Raw genomic sequence first — 20,705 nt, 5'->3', positions numbered from 1 at the left:
AAAAAAAAAAGGTTGGGGGGGGGGAATCATGGTAGAGATACCTGATTGCAGTGTGATTTCTTTCTTCCCAGTTAATATATCCATGATGTCATCCATCCCCACATTGTAAAAGCTCTGCAGTGTTTATTGACGTATCTGTGTGTGGGTGTTTCTGTAGGTAAATCCGTGCATTTAAATTCCTGGATGAAAGGACATGAACGTACAGTGTGACTTTCATAGATTTTGGAGAATTGCCCTCCGAGGTATTATACTGGTTTCCCTGCCTCTAGTAGTCAAGGAGAGTACCAGTTTCTCCCATCCTCTGCATTACTCCATTTTATCAATCTTTTAATCTTTGCCATGATGGAAGGTAAAATACCTCATTTTATTTCTTTAATCCATTAGGTCAAATTTCTCTTCGTATATTTGTATTTCCTCTTTTATGCTGTGCTAATTTGCAATCTTTATCTATTTTTCCTTAAGGCTGTTATTTTTTCATTGACCTGTAAGAATTCATTATTCAGTATGGGATTTAACTCCATAACTGTGGTATGTTACAAATGTGGTTGCCATTTGATTTATCGCATATCTGATGTAGAAGCTTTCCATTTTACATTGTATTTTTAAATATGTCTTTTCTTGTGGCTTCTTGGAAAGCTAACAGCCGTTTATATAGCATTGTTTCTTTGTTAAAAATAGGAGGTATTCCCCCTACAATTGTGAAAGTTAATGCGTACACGTTTTTCTCAATCCGAAAGAAGACATTAGAAAGAAAAAGCCACCAACCACAGAAAAAACATCATTATCACTCCTAATATTTTGGCATTTTCCTTTTAGTTGTCTTTTGATAGGGAATGTGTATTTTTACATAATTGTCATCGTAGTGTAAGTAGACTTTCATAGCCTGTTTTTTTGTCACTTAACATTTCCATATGTGACATAGAGCATCTCAGTGTAAAATATCTTCCTCCTTTCTGTCCTGTTTAAATTTCCAATTTCTCTTATAAGAGAAAAGGTGCAGTGAATATAAGTGTAAAAAAAAATGTAAATTGGATTAATTTCCATACCTCCCTGGAAATGGGATTACTAAATCAAGGAATATTAGGAGTTAAATACTCGGGTACATATTACCAATTTGCTTTCCCGAAGTGTGGTTCCAGTTGATGCTCCCATCAGCCTAAAGACTCTTAACCTTGATCAGAAGAGGAGAGCCAGCCTGAAGATCTAGGGGAAGAGCCTTCAGAAAGAGGCATAGCCAATGAGATGCAAGGCTCCACTTCGACATGAATCTCAGGGATCAAGGAAGAACCTTATGGCCAGTGGGGCTCTGGAGAGAAAAGGATCTTAGCCCTGGCCCTCAAGAGCTGTATAGGCCACCATGAGGAGTTTGTATTTTATGCCTAAGGTTGTGGGAAGCCAGCAGAGAGAGCTGCCAGCCAGAGAGGGGAGTGGCTTGGTGCGAAGAGTGTTGCAGGTAAGGGTGGCTTTCAAGCCTCAGTTTGGAGGCTGTTGCGAGTAGCCTGTAGGAGAGAGGTTGGTTTGAACACCTAGTTGGTGGCTAATATCCAGGATGGAGAGAGGGGGTGGTTGGGGACTTGGGGGGGCCATTAGGTCCTTAGGGCCTACTGATGGACTGGATATGTGAGGGATACAGAGAAGAATGGAGGAAATGTCTGCTTGAGCAGCTGGCTGGATGCAATATAAAGGGTTAGCTGGGAGCAGAATCAGAAGCTCGTTGGGTCCCTTAAACCTCTTGGTGGACATGTGAAGATGATGGTAGATGAGAATGGTGAGAGAGATCGGGTTTAGGTAGGTGTTTGGGGGAGTCATTCATTTGCCTTTAGATGGACTTTACGGCCAAAGGAACTGGACCCTCTCACAAAGGTTAAGGTATTCCTTCTGTGGGAAAGTATGTTCAGGTTCCTGAGTAACTGCCCTAAAGTAATGAACATTGAGAACACAAGCACTTCATAAATTGGGAAGCTGTGTCTGCAGGCTGTCAGGTTGTAAATGCTTTGAAGATACAAATCACTGAGTCCTGATGCCTTCAGCAGAGGAGGTACACAATTTTATGTTTATGGGAGTGATGTTTAAAGATCCAGGGGACCTTTCCCCCTTCTTGATGACATAATTTTCCTTTCAGATGTTCTGATAAAGTCACTAGGGATTTGATTGCATTAACCTGTGAAGCATGTAAACCCATCATCCTTTTTTGTAAGGCGGTTGGAAAAAAGGCTAATCCAAGTTAGGAGGATTTGATTTTAAGGCCTTGTGAGGAAATTCAAGACTTGGTGTTATAATCACTAAACCTTGCCTGTGTTATGTAAAGATTTTTGCCTGTGTCATGTCATCCTTGTTTTGTTCAATTTATTCCTCCCCCTCCAAGTGTCCTAGTTTCTCTTCTAACTGTAGCTGGTTTTGAACAAAACAGAGAAACTTGGGTGCTTCTGTGCTGTGTCGTCCCCCCCCCATTCTTCAGTTGGTTACTCATTCTTTATAGATAAGTGATAGTATATTCTTAGCACGTTTTAAATAATATGGGGTTTTTTGGTTATAAAATAATTAGATATTGGAAAAGATAGAGTATAAGGCAGAGATCCACCTGAAATCTGAATAGCCAGAGAGAAATCATTGATTACCATTTTGTTTTATTTCCTGATGGTCCTTTGGCTGTATTTATATATACATATGGGAAAGGGTTATACATTTGGAATAATGCTATAACGTTTAGAATTTTTTTTTTTTTTTTTTTTTGTCCTTTTGCCTTTTCTAGGGCTGCTTCCTGCGGCATATGGAGAGTCCCAGGCTAGGGGTCTAATCGGAGCTGTAGCTGCCGGCCTACACCAGAGCCACAGCAACACGGGATCCGAGCCACGTCTGCGACCTACACCACAGCTCACGGCAACACCGGATCCTTAACCCACTGAGCGAGGCCAGAGATCAAACCCGCAACCCCATGGTTCCTAGTCAGACTCATTAACCACTGCGCCACAACGGGAACTCCTAGAATGATTTTTAACTCATGTTTTAGAGTGAACATTTTATGAAAACCTGTAATATTTTTTAGAAGCATATTTTTAAAGGCTGCAGAGTATGGGTAAATTTACAATGGCTTTTTTTCTGGTGTTTTTAGGGCTGCACCCACAGCATATGGAAGTTTCCCAGCTAGGGGTCAAATCAGGATCCAAGCTGTATCTGTGACTTACACAACAACTCATGGCAATGCTGGATCCTTAACCCACTGAGTGGCGCCAGGGATCCATCCTCATGGATACTAGTCGGATTCATTACTGCTGAGCTACAATGGGAACTCCTACAGTGGCTTTGAAGGGAAAAAAATCTCTAGGGAGGATCTCAGTAATTGACAAATCCTCCTAAGATGAAAACCAAAAGCAAACAAAATACCAACACTGAAAAGTCTTTGAAATACTGCTCTGAAGTTCAGATTTTCAGTTCTTAATAAGACTTTGTTTTGCAGGAAGTCAGCCTTCATCCTTTTTAAATTCCTTTTGCTTATGTGAGCTTAAAAATTTAACTACCTTTTATGCATTTCCTCTCTTTTCCATTCGAACATACTCATCCAAGGTGGCCCTTTGTGGGGTTTCATAAAATCCCATCTTATAACCCATCCTGGTTTTCTAAGTGTAGTAAGCAGTATTGAGTACATTTTCAGGTGCTGAATCAGGTGCTGAATCAGAAGTGCTAGGAGCTATACACAGGTGGCCATTTAATGTGTAAGCAATATAAAATTAAAGAACTGCCATGAGGTTTTCACATTATTTTGAATTTTAAGTTTAGAAAAACAAGTGCCAAGGAATGGAAGCAGCCCTCCCTCTTGGCAGACTTCTGGTAGACCTATGCCTCATCATTCACAGGCATGCCTTCCATGGCCTCTCCTTGTCAGTGGGCACTGTGGGGAACTCCATGGAAAGCTCTTGTCCCTTTCACTCCCTTTGCTGCCTATGTGCTGCCAGTGCTCTAGAACTCATGTATCAGTCTTAAGACACCAGCAACTTCTGTTCATCAAATCCAGAGAGGCCTGTAGCCCTTGGCCCTTACCTCTTGGCTCCTGGTTCCTGTCCTTTCCTCTGTGGCCACTCCTTCTGTTCTGCCACCTTCTCCAAGATGGTAAACCCATTTTCTGATTTTTTTTTTTTTTTACCTTGGAAATCTCATAATGACTGCTGTTACCTTGATAGAGACCGATGCAGATGCTTTACAAATGTAAACCTGTAAATATGTACAATTTCTAAATGGGGCTATGTCAGATTCAGTTTTATAGCTTACATTTTAAAACATTATATTGTGAATGTTTTGCCAGGTTTTAAAATATTCCTTGGGTACACGAGCATGTAGATAGCTGTAATTTATTTTCTCTGTGGTTGGACATTAAGACTGCTTTAAGGATTTTTTTGTTTCATTTTTGGTTTTGGTAAGGAATCTCTTGGTCTGTAACACTCAATTTATACCCCTATTTCCTTAGGAAAGATTTCCTTGGATGGGAATTAAATCAAAGTGGATGAGTGTATTTAGCCCTCTGGATTGTCTATAGGTTCTTTATTTCCTTCTCAGTTATAGTTCTTCTGTAGGATTTTTTCACCTTTTATTTGTTCTATTGCAACAGGTTTCGAGTGGGTTTCCTTGTCTTCAGTTGACTCTAGGTTACCGTGCCATGGCTCACCACAATGACCTTGGAAACTGTAGCACATCTGGGGCACCCTGTGTCCCTACTGCTTTAGGAGTTCTAGTTATATTCCTCCAACTAGTCTCCATACCTTTTTCCTGGGTTCTCCAACCTGCAGGGGAGCCTGCAGTTTGGGGCCTGCTGGGGCCACTCTGTTTATGGTACTATCACAGATATCCTTGACACAGCCCAGCCCTGCTCCCTTTCTGCTCTCTGGTAAATCCCAGAGGTGTTCCTGACTCAGTCTCTCATTCCCTCACATTCAGCCTGTGACCCTGTCTTCTACTTCATTGGAAAAAAATAAATAATAAATAAAATAAATAAATAAAAATAAATAATAAAACACATAAAAACAACCCTCAGTTGGGGAAATGCAACAAATTGCCCTTCCTTCTGCCTTGCTCCTGACATATCTACAGAGCACTTTCTTCTGGTTGATCTCAGGTGCACACCCCCTCACCACCATCTCTTTCACTCTGCCCAGAGTTTCGTCCTTTTAAACCAGTGGTTCTCAGCTGGGGACGAGTTTGCCTCCCAGGGGACACAGCCATGTCTGGAGATATTCTTAGCTGTCATACCTGGGGAGAGCTTCTGTCTAGTGGGTAGAGGCCAGCAATGCTGTTTAAACATCCTAAAATGCACTGAACATCTTCCCGCGATGGAGAATTACCTGGCCCCAGATGTCAGTGGAGCCCAGGTTAAGAAAGCCTGTAGACCTAGTCTGAGACCTGGGCCATACTCCATTTGTCATCCAGTGTCTGCATCCTCATCTCTCTTCATTACAGCTGCTCCATGGAGCAGCAATTTTTCTTCGTGGGATTGGAGAGATTTGATTGCTTCAGGATATCCTCAGTTAATAGTGTAGTGAGCAGAGCTAGTAACACTGGATTAGGACTGTGTGTCTGGGTTGAATCCACTTCACTGTTTATTCCAAGATCCTGCTGCTGCTCTGGTTGGGTCCTCATTTCCTTCTCTAGACAGAGGGACTCGAACTAAAAAGACTTCTAACATTTCCTCCATTGTATTTCCTCCATTGTTAACATTTCTTAAATTGGTGCTAAGGTTCTTATTCGCTAGGTTTGGCTGCATTTTTCGTGGAGGTTGGACAGAAGCTGATTTTCACTTGGAGGAGTAAGATGCAAATGGAGACTACTTGGTCAGTAAGCTTGACTGTCAGTGGAGGTGCCGAAAGTGGAGTTGGAAAGGTCATTTGTGGTCTCTGCCCCCCCACTCCCACTTTCTTCCAGAATAAGTTTTTCTAAGCATTTTTCAAGGCAGAGCCTCAATGGACCGGGAGGAAATAAAATACCAAAAGGAAGTGTTGGCTGTGGGAGAATGGTTATTAATTAGAAATCTGAATTCTGTCTTCATTGTTGGCATTAATACTTGGAATGCAATCATTATTAATATATAAGTTTGCTTGGGCTGCCATAACAAAGTGCCAGAGACTGAGCAGCTTAAACAATAGAAATGCATTGTTTCACAGTTCTGGAGGCTGAAAGGCTGAGATCAAGGTGTCAGCAGGGCTGGTTTCCTCTGAGGTCTGTCTCCTTGGCTAGCAGAAGGCCATCTTGTCTCCTCCTTGTCCCTGTTCCTTGTCTTTCTGACATACCTGTCTGTTTGAATTTTCTCTTAAAGGATATCAGTCACACTGGATCAGGGCCCATGCTAAAGACCTCATTTTAGCTCAGTTATCTCTTTAAAGCCTCTGTCTCCCAACATCATCACATTCTGAGCTACTAGGGTTGGGACTTCAATATAAGATTGGTGGAGAGAAATGATTGAGCCCATAATAGTTGGGTAATATTTCATGGTGCCTTTTATCTTTAAGGCAACAGGCAAATTTGTTAAATAACTTATTCCACTTATTTAGGTATATTTTCTTATAGTAAGTATTTTTTGGTTCTTTTTTTTTTAAGCTTCCAGTCATTGTGTTAATGTAAAACAGCTTAATTTTATAATTTCAGATACAGTCAAGGAAAGTGGAGTTCCTGCTCTTAAATTATACTGTTTAGCACTTGTGTGTCCTCACTTGCTCAGTACTAAAACCTCAGGGTATTCCTTTTGTTGTTCGAAAAGTCTACAGAAAGTGGGTGGACCTGTCAGCCTGCCTGTATGAGGGTGCCTTTGGGGACAGGGTTCCTGGTGGTAATCCAGTGGGGACTTTATCTGGCAAGCCGTCAGTGATCCTCCCAGCCACTAGAGGTCACTGGCTCCCCTGGGGACCTGTTTTGTTGTCCAACACCTCTGGGAATCCCAGGCTTCTAGCACCTGTGGGAACTTGAAAGTCTAGTTTACAGTTTCTCAGCTGACGTGCCGGGAACACTTGAGTTAATGTGGAAGGTTAGCTCTCGGCTACAAGTGGGAGCACTTCCTGTTGCAGGCACACCTGCTGGGGTTGTCAAGTGGGGGTTGACTTTGCAAGAGCAAAGAGGTGTAACTTGGTGTTGGTCACAAGTCAAAGAAAGAGGACGGGTCTTCAATGGCCTTGGGAACTCAGTGAAGGTTGGACAGGTGGGTGAACTGCACCCCTTAAACAGGACATGGTGCTATAGAGTATCCACGTGAGCCCTGCTGACCTCATTTGGTGTCCTTGACCTATATCCAAGAAAAATGGGCTTGCACCCCAGAGATGGTGGGTTTGTAGAGTGGCCTCTCCGGTGGCACCAAATCCCCCCAACTTGTCAGTTCTCTTTGGTGGTGTAGTTTGTATCATAGTTACTTTTATTCTATCCTTTGAAGACTTTCAACTCTTGAGGGGGCCCGCACTTGGTGCTGTCAGCCTGCCACACAGGAACTGGAGAGAAGCTAAGTTCATTGTAAAAGGTGAAGGACAGACCTCCACTGCCTATTTGCCCGGAAGACTCAGATATAGCTTTAAATAAGCAAACAGCCCAGCCCAGGTTACAGTTATTCACAAAACCACGTGGTACACACTGGTTATTGCCCATCCTGTTTGGTGAGCCCTGGGTTCTTCTCCTTACGAACAAGAGCTGCCCTGTGGAGAAGCAATGCTGCAGGTAACTTCACGTTAGGGCACTGTGAGGCTGTTTAAGATAATCGCTAAGCTGGGTGGAGTTACTTAATCCTTACCGTAGGGGTGGAGTTCAGTCAACTCCTTTTGCACCAACAAGCATTTCTTTCTAGCTGTCATTGGAGTGAATCATCGGTATAAGTAGCAAGCCCGGGTCCTTTTCCCTCAGTTGTGATAAAACTTGCTAGTGGTCCCCAACGATCAGCAGAGGTGTGAACAGCAGTGCTTCAACAGGGGGAAGGAGGACAAGGCCAGGAGCTCAGGGGTCCTGGAGGTATATTTCCAGCTGTGTGACTTCTGCGCTAGCCCAGCAGACGCTTTCCGGCAGGAGTGATGGCTTGTTTTTCATGAACCTTGAGGACAATTAGAGGTAAGAACAAAGACACTACTGTCTGCTTTTATTATATGAAGATGTAACATCTACTTTTGGCATAGAGTTTGCTTTTGATGTATACTTTTTTGTCAGTGGCGTTATTCTAGCACATACCAAGATTTCCCTTTGTAAATTACCTCTTCTTGGTGCTCAGAGTTAGCTGAAGTTGATCAGTTTTGACCTCTGTTTGCATAGACAGAACTGCAGCAAAAAATGAAACCTGTAAGGAATTGTGGTCTGAATTCTCCTGACCCTTTACTCTCCGGCTTGCTTATCTCTGTCTTGACTCTTTAGAAAAATGTACACTTTTTACTCGAAAGATGAGAGCACAATGGATACTTTTGTTTTCTTCTTGGAAATGATGGCAAATGTAGATCCCTTCAGTTCTGTGAATGTTGTTTTCTGATTTAGATCACTGGTTTGGAAGGAAACGATGATGTTTTCTTCCTGTTGTGTTTTGGATCTCTGTTTCCTCCGAATATTTCTGACTAAGAAATCTCACTGGAGAAGAGGGAGACACCAGCTGTACTTGTCCTTAGGTGAAATAACATCTTAAGTCATGAATGGGTTTGCTTGGGAAATGATTTATGGTTTGTATCCAAAGTTTTCATTGGTAGCGATAGAAATTTTTCTTCACCTTAGTATTTGACTTACATGCTTATTCTAAATGCATTTATTATCATTGTTATTATTAGTTTGAGAGAGCAAAAACTGAAGCTCAGAACATAGTCATATTCAACTGGTTTTTCCTTTAAGGTTTCGTTGTCATTTTCCCACCCTTACTGCTCATACATGTGGATGCGCTTTATGATTAACACGTGATTTTTGTTTCTTTACTGTCTCACTTGATGGTGATTCATAAACTGTTAACTAGTTAGTGTATATCATATGTTGCTAAAAGGAACTGGAATGCAGGTCATACCTTTATATTAACAAGCCAAGTTACTTTCAAAAAAGTGTTCTTCATGTTGACTGTGTAAGATTGATGGAGGGGAGTTCCCGTCGTGGCGCAGTGGTTAACGAATCCGACTAGGAACCATGAGGTTTCGGGTTCGGTCCCTGCCCTTGCTCAGTGGGTTAACGATCCGGCGTTGCCGTGAGCTGTGGTGTAGGTTGCAGACGTGGCTCGGATCCCGCGTGCTGTGGCTCTGGCATAGGCCGGTGGCTACAGCTCCGATTCGACCCCTAGCCTGGGAACCTCCATATGCCGCGGGAGCGGCCCAAGAAATAGCAACAACAACAACAAAAAAAGACAAAAAGACAAAAAGACAAAAAAAAAAAAAAAAAAAAGATTGATGGAGTTCTAAGATGCTAAAAATGTATTATTGGTGCAAAACAGCTATCCTCATAATCAAATCCGAGTTATTCTTCACAGTGTGAAGTATGATGTTTACATGTGTTTGACTTGTGCCCATCAAAGAAAAAGCAAGCAACTATACTATGAGAGAATTTAAAGAACTTACTTGACAGTGCTTTCCCCACCCCCATCACTTTCATTCCCATGGGAATTTGAGGAAGATGATGGTGAAATTAAGAAGAAAGGAGGGGGAGAAATCCCCCTCATGGCTCAGAAGAAAGGAATCTGACTAGTATCCATGAGGACGCAGGTTCAATCCCTGGCCTCGCTCAGTGGGTTAAGGATCCAGCATTGCTGTGGCTGTGGTGTAGGCTGGCGGCTACAGCTCCAATTCAACCCCTAGTCTGGAAACCTCCATATGCCACAGGTGTGTCCTTAAAAGACAAAAAAAAAAAAAAGACGAAGAAGGGGGGGAGAAATGCTTTCTATTTAGACAGGAGAAAGGAAGTGGGAATGAGTCTCATGTACAGATGTTACATTGTTTTTAATTTAAAAAAATTTTTGAGTCTTGTATTACAATTAAATGTTGATCTTTAAAAAACACATGTTGGGCATTCTCTTATCAGTGCAATGTAACAAAAAAAAATAGAAAATGAAGGCAGGAACAGAATGATAGGAATTTGCTACTTAAGGAATATAAGAGTTTTATTCTTAAAGTGGTTAGTTTGGTGGATGTGGTGGGGGAGGAGCCCTGTGTACTTACCAACAACATCTTAGAGGTGGTTGATAAAACTTTGTGGTCCTGACAGTTGTGTTGAGGTGGGAGAGGTGGGTTTTTTGTTTGCTTGTTTGTTTGTTTGTTTAAACACTTCATTCCAGACAATGCTTATTCTGCCAGCCTGTCCTTGGGGCCTTTCCAAATCAGTTTTCAGGCAAAGTCTTACCTTGGCAGAAGTCAGTTCCTCTTTGTGTTTTCCATCAAGTGCGTTTTTTGAGTTAACGATGTAGAGGACTTCCCATTGGACAGGTAGGCCCGGAGCGTGCCTGCTCATCTCGAATCTCAGACCTGGACCCCAGAGGCTTCTGAGGTTGTCCACCTTTGTGGTGATGCCAGAAGTACAAGTCCTCAGGTGTTTGCAAAACCTATCTCAGCTATGTTTTCAGTGGCTCAGAATTCCACAGAGGGTCACTTGGCACACCTTCACCAACAGTAAATATATGTGTGCCCTGGGCACTTGGCCCGTTTTTCCGGGTGTCCATGTAGGCAGGATTACAGGTAGGCAGCTCCCCGTGTGATCCTGCCGGGACTGAGGGTCGGGCCTGGTGGAGACCCCCAGCTGCCGTCCTGGAGTCAAAGACAGCTTTGTTTCTGGATCCTCTAGAGGCCAGAGGTCTAGATCTTAGAGAAAACACCCCCTGCCCTGCTGGTGTCACCAAAACCGTATCGGCCAAAATACTCACGAGAACCACAAGCTGTACTCAGCTGAGACTGATGTGAACTGCTTATTCATCTTAGATGCAGTTACTTGGGGGGAAGGTTAAAATTCTGGCTCCCAATTGACCTCATCCCTGAAAACAAAGGGTTGATTTTCTTCTCCCAGAGAATGGAAGACTCCATGGAAGTTTTCGGAACAGCACATGTCCATCACCTCCCAGAGGCAGTTAGCCATCTCACTTCAGGCTCAGTGGAAACACAGAGACGATAGACTCAAAAGGGGGTAAATGGAGTTGGATAGAAACATTTTAAAAAGCACCGCTTGCAGTGATGTAAGCTGTCCTGCTCATTTCACTATTACTCATCCGCCTGCTGCAGGCGACTGGGTCACATGTGATTATCAACCACCTCTGACTCAGGTCAGTGACTGGAAACCCCGTCACATTACGGAGGGCACTGGGGCAGAGATGCTGGAGCAGAGACTGGGTGCAGTCCCAGGGCTGGGATCTTTGGGAGCATTTGCGAGTCAGTTAATTTGAATTTACAGCTCAGTTAACAGGGTCGGTGAGTTTCTTTTGTCTAAGATCTGCCGTGTTAGGTAGACAGCCTTGAGACTCAGAGAAGTGTCCAGCTTTGTTAAAGGAAATGGTGTGGCGGGCTTTAAGGCATTTTAAAAAACATTTTATTGGAGTAGAGTTGATTTACAAAGTCATCTTAGTTTAAGGTGTACAGCAATCAGTTGTCCCTATATCTATTCCTTTTCGGATTCTTACACAGTATTTTGTAGATTTCTCTGTTCTAGACAGTAGGTTCTTGTTACGTACTTACTTCTCATTATATATATAGTAGTGTGTTAATCCCAACCTCCTAATTTCTGCCTCCCCCCCCCACCCGCCCCTTTTCCCCTTGGGTGACCATAAGTTTGGTTTCAAAATCTTTGAGTCTGTTTCTGTTTTGTAAGTTCTTTTGTATCATTTTAAAAATTAGAGCCCACATTTTAGTGATCTCATTTTAATTTTTTTTTTCCACTTTTTCTTTCTTGCTCTGTTGTGCTGAGGTTTTCAGGGGCATAACTGTGAGTTTAGTAAGTATATCTGAAGAACGATGTCTTGTCTGATAATATATTTGACTGTTTTAACTCATTGACAAGGTTCTTGAAGACCGTTTTAACTCTTTGTCCATTGCTTTCAAATAATTTGTCGTCTTCTTACCCTTTTAGTCTGTCAGTGACCAAATATTTGTCAAATATCTTTTTGTTGGGCCCTGGGGGGTAACACTTCTTCCCTTATGCTCAGCTGTTTTTGTGGAGCTAAAATTCTTTTTAAAAGTTGTTTTTCCCCCATCTCTTGTTCTTGTTTTCATTTGATTGATTTTATTTTTAAATATATACTTTAGCAGGCCTTAAGCAGGGGCTGAGTGGAGATGGCAAGCAAAGATAATTAAGACTTAATTGGTTGGATTAATCAGACTGGGAAGAATAGGTCCCCTAATTCTGTGAGCTGGTTTAACTTTTTTTTTTCTTTTCGATTCTTTGTTCATTAATAGGAGGCCACACACTGAAGATGGAGTGATTTTCCTTGTGTGTGTGCCAGTGAAACTCTGTTTCTGAAGGAAATAAAGAATTGAACGGTAGAGAGATTATTATGTAAGCTGAAAGGTATGCCTGTCAGAGAGCGGGAGAGAGTGAGAAGACCTGTCACTTCCGTGCAACTGCAAATCCTGGGAGATGAGACGTCACCCACCGCAGGGATATTGCCATTAAAATTAGATTCTGAGCATGACACAGGATGGAAAGCTCTTTGATGACAGAGCCAGCATCTTAGTTTAGCAATAACCAGTTTGGGGCTGAGACCCACAAACGCCAGGGTGTGATTCAGCGGAGCGCTGGTGGGCGGGCTCTCCCCCTACCCTCCTGCCTGGGTGGGAACAGCCCAACCTCTGCATCTGCCCTTAGCTGGAGGCCTCCACTGCCTCCTGCAGTTGCCCAATCGTAGGTGTCACCGGAGTCATAATTAAATCGCCCTTTTGTTGTGCTTGTGCACAATCTGTATTTGGCTTGGCTGCTTTTTTTAGGGGAGGGGAGAAGTTTGGGCTCCAGATTAAGAGCACACCAGTTAGAGTCCAAAGGGCCTCTATTCTTGAAGTGAAAAATCAGTTTTTTATTCAACAAATGAGCACTGGAACCTCTGAGGAGCTGCTGGGGAGCTAGGTGCTGGAGAGGCCAAGGGCCCAGCCATGCCCAGGCCAGCAAGCCACACAGCCACCTGCAGGGAACTTCAGCCAAAAATAACCAACTGAACATGTGATAACCAGGCAAGGGAAGATAATTGCATGGGTAGACGAGTTGGTTTTTTTCTTTCCCCTGGTAGTAGCTTCTAGCAGTTTCTAGCACGGCTGTTCTGGGTTAATCTGGAGGTTGCGGCTAACACTAGGGTAGTGGTTAGAAAACCTGCTTTTAAAAACCCTGGGAGTTCCCGTCATGGCTCAGCAGTTAGCAAATCTGACTAGCATCCGTGAGGACACGGGTTCAATCCCTGGCCGCACTCAGTGGGTTAAGGATCAGGTGTTGCTGTGAGCTGTGGTGTAGGTTGCGGTCGAGGCTCAGATCCAGCGTTGCTGTGGCTCCGGCGTGGGCTGGCAGCTACAGTTCCCATTGGACTGCAGACCTGGGAACGGAACCTCCATATGCCTCGAGTGCGGCCCCAAAAGCCAAAAAGCCAAAGAAATAAAATAAAAATTCTTCAGGGGAGTTCTTGTCATGGCTCAGCGGTAATGAACCAGACTAGGATCCATGAGGATGTGGATTTGATCCCTGGTCTTGCTCAGTGGGTTAAAGGATCCGGCGTTGCCATGAATTATGATGTAGGCTGATAGCTACAGAGCAAATCCTACCCTAGCTGGGGAATTTCCATATGCTGCAGGTGAGGCCCTAAAAAGACAAAGAAAAAAGAAAAATTCTTCAGAATATCACTCCCATAGAAAGCTACGAATGATTGTACCTAGAAAGGTTAAAAACCGATCATTGATCTTTTAGAGCAGAGTGAAAAGATGTTTCCTGGAAAAGGAATATCTCCTCTTATCAAGCATGTTTTATCTCCTCTCATCAGTGTTGGAAACCAGGGACATCCATATCTGGGGAGTAGCCTAAGAAGGAATGAATCTTTCTGCCCTCGACGAGGTGTGGCAGCCCAGATACAGAGGCGAAGGTTTGAGCTGATGGTTGAACAACATGGCTGTACCGTTGACACGACATATGTTCTGTCATTTGCCAAATGGAGTTCTGTTAAGTGACCTCCAATATTGAGCTCTCAGTTTTCAAGTCAGAGTTTATTATAGCAACTTATGGAACCGAGCCTTGTAAATGTGGACTGTTTGGAACGTGTAGATTAACCACAGGGGCGGGCGGGGGTGCTGAGGTGAGAGCACATGCGAAACAGTGCGTTGATGAGGCGCTGTCCTCTGTGGGATGCTTCCCGCACTTCTTTTTTTTTGTTTTTGTTTTTGTTTTTGTTTGTTTGTTTTGTCTTTTTGCTATTTCTTGGGCCGCTCCCGCAGCATATGGAGGTTCCCAGGCTAGGGGTCTAATCAGAGCTGTAGCCACCGGCCTACACCAGAGCCACAGCAATGTGGGATCCGAGCCGAGTCTGCAACCTACACCACAGCTCACGGCAACGCCGGATCGTTAACCCACTGAGCAAGGGCAGGGACTGAACCCGCAACCTCATGGTTCCTAGTCAGGTTCGTTAACCACTGCACCACAACGGGAACTCCCTTCCCGCACTTCTTAACCCAGCGTCGCTGAGAATGAAGCAGTGTGTTTCGAGTTTCTCAGGTGACCCTGGCTCTGAGTTCCCAAGCTGTGCTCAGCGGCAGGGAACCTTTGGGATGGAAATCTGCAGCTCACCAAATGCTGAAGGAAAGGGTTGGTGGCCTCCCTTGACAGTTGGAGAAGATTAGCTGATAGCAATCTCAACCTCTGATTATTTCCAGCTGCAGGTGGCAAGACTAGAAAACAAACCTGGCGTGTCTTACTCCAGGGTGTGTGCCCTCAATTACCTAAATCAAGTAAAGCAAGGCAGCCTTTAAGGAAGGACATAATGTTATCTTTGTCAAATGTGCAAACGGTTACATTTTAGTGAGGGTTTTTCCAATGCATGATTTCTCATTTCCTTCAAGTTACTCAAAATCACCATCTTGGACCAGACCCAGGACCATCTTATTAAAAAGCATCCAGTGCCACCACCCCTCCTTTTTTTTTTTTGCTCTTTTTGGCCTGTACCTGCATCATATGGAAGTTCCCAGGCTAGGAGTTGAGTCAGAGCTGCAGCTGAGGCCTGCGCCACAGCTCATCTCAACACTAGATCCTTAACCCGTGGAGCCAGGACAGGGATTGAACCTGCGTCCTCATGGATACTAGTCAAGTTCTTAACCCACATAACCACAACAGGAACTCCTCTTTTCTCTTTCATATTTGTTGTCTGTGTGTCTGCCACCTGTCTCCCCTTGCTGGAGGGTAAAGTCCACGAAGGTAGGGAGTTTTAAGTGCTTGTTTCCTTGGAGTATCTCGGGTGCTTGGGACACAGCAGATGCTCAGTGAATGTGTGAAGAAATGGAAGGGGAAGCCAGACATGCAAGCCTTCCGAGAGGCTGGGAAAGGAGCCTCTGGGTGTCTTTGTGATCCTGACTTGAGTCATCTGGAGGCTGTCATGTCTTCTGAGTTGTCAATACTTTGAGGTGATTTGTCTGGAGGTCACCTCGCCCCACCTTAATGCATTAGTAGAATGGAATTGGCCAGGTGGCTCTGATTACCCAGAGGTGAAAGTCTAATTACCAGTCTTACTTATAGGCATTTTCTATGGGTCAAGATCAAGCTTCTGTTACACAGAGAGGTCTGCTCACCCGGGAATAGCCCTGTGGAGCTCCTTACAAGCTCTTCATTGACGTAGCAAATGTTTTCCCCATTGTGGGTTTTCCCTACCTAATTGCCACTGTGGTTTTCAGCGTTCAGCCTGCTGCAGTTGTATGTTCCACTGCGGTTTTATTTGACCTTAATCCTTTATTAATTGCCTCTTTTTCAAGCTCTCTCAGAGCAGATTATCCTGTACTTTCAGCTTCCGCTCCATTACTATTGGATTTCTTTGTTTCAGTCATGACAGGAGCAAAAGAACCAAGAAATTGCAAGTGAGGCTGTCTTATTTCCATCTGATGTACCCCCGGTTTCGCAGTAGCATACTTTAAAATAATAGAGATGGTCATCTCACAGCACATGAATGCTTATGTTCCACAGTATGTGTTGTGATATTTTCCAGTACCTGTCTACCACAGAGCTCGAGGTTTACCCCATCCACCTCACCCCCACACCCCCATGCCTAACCTGCCTTTGGGTGGGCCATCACCATACCCCATGCAAAGCAATTACTTGCAGTGGACCTGCTCTGTGACGGGAATGTCATACACACAGGTGACCAAGACATGGCCCTGTTCTTGAGAAGCTTCTGGACCAGTTGCAATAACAGATACATAAGTAAATGCCAGCTATACTGGTTGGCTTCTGCCAGAAGGCATGGGGTTGGGAGTTAAGAAGCCTTCTCAAAGATAGTTGAGCTGGTCTTTCAGGTTGGGTCAGGGTTAGGTTCAGGTGCAGGCAAGGTGGGATCAGGACTCTTTTAGCAAAGGAGAGAAAGCATGGTGTTCTTGGAGAACTCAGCCAAATCCCCCTTGACTAAATGTCTGAGACATGTGGAAGATGACCTTGGAGGGGCAGGTAGAGGCCAGAGCCGAGATGACCATGTATCCTACAGTTGTCTGGACATGATCTTTGAGGTAACAAAGAATCAATTAATCGATTCAGAATGGGTGATGCCCATATGTTTAGCTTGGGCATCTGGGTTAGTATTTGGCTGTATGAAGAAGATGGGGAACAGAGGAGACGAGAGCTTGCAGCAGATTTCATCCACGAGGCATATCCTCACTGGGCTGGGATAGCCAGAGGGTTCCTTCGTTTGCTTTTGTGGTGCTCAAGCTTGGGGTCTGGGCTGGAGTCCAGCCTTGGCCGTCCCTTAGCAATTAATAGTCATGGAGGAGGTGAGGGGCGTGAGCCCACCCAGGGAGCATCACAGGGTGGAGAGAGATCAAAGATGTAGCCCAAGCATAACTTTGTTTTTCACCAGTCTAGATGTCCAAGTCCAAGCTCTTTATGTGAGATCTGTGCACTTTCCACCCCAGTGGTTCCCTCCCGAATGCACTGATGCCACCAGCCATATTGCCTGGGAGCTTTTTGTAGAAACGCAGATTTTCAGGGCTGCCTCACATCCTAATGAGAATGCATTTTAACAGTCATCAGATGATTGCCATGCACAGGAAAGTGCTAGAAGCCCTGCTGTAAAACCTCCTCACCAGTCACATAAAAGCAGGGGTTCGTTTCTTCTTTTGTGATCTCTGTAGGACCTAGTGGCCTTTTAAAATTTCCTAAAAATTATAGCCTATAGAATACAGAGAATGTAAATCTAATTAGCAGCTAATCAACCATATTTGACGAGGACACTTAGTTGTCCTTACACATACCATTTCTTGCATTCAGATCGCGTGTGTCTGTCCATTTATAAAGAGGCACCACACTGCAAGCAGGATGCTACCTGAAGGTTAATGGCTAAGGTCGCAAACTGCTTTTTAATAGAGTTCCTGAATATTATTCTTGCAGAAAGGAAAAGTGCATTTGCCTGGTCACCTTGCTTGGGATAATCTAACAGTTTCACCCCAATGACCTAGTGAAGAGAGAGGTCACTTCTCACTTTTGTGGTGACACCTGCCACTTCCATAAGGGCTTATATTTGATGTAATTGTGATTATTATTGGTTGGTATCTCAAGCCATGTCAGCTACGCAAAAATTATACACAATATCTTGTAGTAACCTGTAATGGAAAAGAATCTGCAAAAGAGTATATATGACTGAATCACTTTGCCGTACACCTGAAACTAACACATCATAAATAAATTACTTCAATACAAAAATTGAAGTTATAGTGAATGTTTTCTCAATTGTGTGCTTGTACTAAGGGCCATTTAAAAGTTTGGTCTCTGAAAATTCCCATCTAAATTGAGGTTTACACATCTTTATTTGGAAATAAAACCTTTTCAAGCTTGGAGAAAAGATAAGGCACAGACTACAAAATATAAAAAAAGACACTGGGAAATTTGGAATAAAAGTTTACAGTGTTGCATAATGACTAGTGATATATTTTTAAAATATGAACTCCCTTTCCAGTTTATAAGTGATTATCGACAGTGTTATCAGGATGTCTGGAGTTAACTGCTTTGTTATTTTGTCCCTAAGTCACCAGACATTAATATTGTTTGTGTCCTTTAGGTTTGAATGTTTAAGTTTCTTGCACAAGAGTTGTCCATTCCATAAGTCATTTGTTAAAAGTTTTTTGCTTTTGTTAATCAAACATGGCTCATAATGTTCATTTGGGTTATTAGGCAATATTATTGCTGAAAACTTTTTCATTTTCTTTTTTTTTTTTTTTTTGAGTTTGAGCTTATAACTCAGGATGGTCTAGGAAATGACCCTGTGGCTCCCACATTGTGGTAAAGTGAGGAAAATGAAGAAGTTTAAGAAAATGAGATTTACACAGAAAATACTTTCTGTGTCTATTTGATTGATACCAGATATGTGTTGAGAATTCCACATTTTGGTGACTCAGGCAAAATATTTCCAAATTTGTGCCCCTGGGAATAAGTCACCCTGTCATATGATGAGAAGGAAATCAAGCAAGGAAGACTTTTTTTTTTTTTTTTTTTTTTTTTTTTTTTTTTTTTTGGGGGGCTTTTTAGAGCCACACCCATGGCATATGGAGGTTCCCAGGATAGGGGTCAAATTGGAGCTGTAGCTGCTGACCTTCGCCACAGCCACAGCAACTCGAGATCCAACCCACATCTGTGACCTACACCACAGCTCAAGGCAACTCCTTAACCCACTGAGTGAGGCCAGGAATTGAACCCGTGTCCTCATGGTTAATAGTTGGATTTGTTACCACTGAGCCATGATGAGAACTCCAAGGAAGAAATATTTACTGAGGACATTTCTATGCAAGGTTCTGTGGGAAATGCAGACTAGCCTAAGTATAGTGGCCATAAGTGACTTGCAAGCTAGTTTAAGAGTAGTAAGATGAACACACTTGAAAAAGGACAAATAATACAGAAAGATTTATACACTTGAAAAAGGACAAACAACACAGAAAGGCACGTGACGCAGTGGCTGAGGCGTGACCTAAGCAATCACAACTGCAGGAATGCAGTGCACAGAGAGGCTGGTTATTATGGGATGGGTTGTTCTGGGAAGATGAAGAGGAGGTGCTGGCTGCCTGGAACCTGGAAGGAGCAAGGATTTCCCCAGGAGGAAGGGGAGAAAACATCAAGGATCACCGCTAAGCTAGTACACACTGGGGCTAAGCAGGCTGAAAACTCTGGAGATGGTAATTTGCCATAGGTGGGGGAATCAAACAGGTATGGCTAATACTGACAAGGGGAGTTAATTGGATTCTGCACTTATTGCCTAATAGAAATTCTTAGCAGAGGGCAAAAGTAAAACAAGGATCTCGTTGTACTTAAATATACTGGAAGTCTGACCTCCGTAGTTTTTATGGGAAAGGTGCATTTTATGCTCTGTAAATTGTCTTAATCTGCCCTGTGTGCTTTTACTCCCTGATTATTTAGCACTTCCTTCTTTAGGGTCCCAGGGACATGGGGAAACACCTACGGCCCTACCACAAAGTCATCCAGTAGCACAAACTGTAACACCCTTACATGGGGTGGGGGGTGGGGGTGCAACAACACCTTCCATAATTGTAGAACCTACCCTAGGCTCTCTTTAGAAGTCCTTCCATATCCAGGCTCTCCCAACCTGGTGACTTAAGGGAGGATTTAAAATTATCTGAACATGAGTGTTCCCTTTGTGGCTCAGCCGTTAACAATCCCGACTAGGTTCCATGAGGATGTGGGTTTGATCCCTGGCCTCGCTCAGTGGGTTAAGGATCTGGCGTTGCTGTGGCTGTGGTGTAGGCCGGCAGCTACAGCTCCGATTTGACCCCTAGCCTGGAAACCTCTCCATATGCCGTGGGTGCGGCCCTAAAAAGCAAAAAAATAAATAAAATAATCTGAACGCAAGGAAACTTATGTATGCATCCAATTTTGAAGATGTGGTAAGGGATGCAGGTGTTCACACGGGTGAGGAGGCCAATCAAGATTTTTAGTGCTGATGGAGGCTTCATTTCTTCTGTAAACAACTCCCTTCTTGACAACATACAGGTCCTGGAGATCCAAGTGTGAATTCTGTACCTTCATAACTGGGAAAAATATGTTTTCCACTACACCCATCTTCCTACCATGGGGGTGAGGCTCTGTCCTCACCTAGTCCTCTTGATAGTGATTACAGTTTTTTCTTCGTGTCATAATGCTGTGAAACAATTGTTTTTTGCCTCTCTTTTAAAATTCTGTTTAAAAAAGCCTCGCAGTGATGTACTACAGAGCTCACCATAATGGAAACGTCAAGGGCCTGGTGGCTTGCTCATGCGTTTCATGGCCTTAAAGAAAAAACGTTAAATATTTGCCCAGTTATTTAAGAGCTGAGGGGATGTTTTTGTTTCCCAGAGCAATTCTAGGATTTCATGGGTGGTTCTTTGTACTTTGGAGAGCAATCTGAGTGTGGCGGGCAGGGGGCACATCAGTAGTAAACAGATTTCAAGTATTGTTCTGTGACTCGGCACAGGTCTCTAATCTCATGCAGTTCAGAAATCCACAAAGCCTTGGCAACAAAACATTTCTGTAGGTTTGCAGAAAGCTCATTGGGTGGCAACATCTGAGCTGAATGGACTTGAGAGCATTTCTGGTTTTATGTAGAACAC

General features: G+C 43.5%; 1 protein-coding gene across 8 annotated transcripts in view; it reads left to right on the top strand.

Annotated features, from left to right (window-relative positions):
• Positions 1-20,705, top strand: part of NEDD4L (neural precursor cell expressed, developmentally down-regulated 4-like, E3 ubiquitin protein ligase) — a 372,463-nt gene that overhangs the window by 175,995 nt on the left and 175,763 nt on the right. The window contains exon 1 of one of the 8 annotated variants that reach the window (XM_021073888.1): positions 7,724-8,067. The exons of the other annotated variants lie outside the window; for them this stretch is intronic. The gene's annotated coding sequence lies outside the window, so the exon portion shown is untranslated. Of the gene's footprint in view, positions 1-7,723; positions 8,068-20,705 lie in introns of those variants that run through there. 8 annotated transcript variants of the gene reach the window in all.

Source organism: Sus scrofa, chromosome 1 (assembly GCF_000003025.6).
Source record: "Sus scrofa isolate TJ Tabasco breed Duroc chromosome 1, Sscrofa11.1, whole genome shotgun sequence".
Lineage (NCBI taxonomy): Eukaryota > Metazoa > Chordata > Mammalia > Artiodactyla > Suidae > Sus > Sus scrofa.
This window is presented reverse-complemented; position numbering and strand designations above follow the sequence as displayed.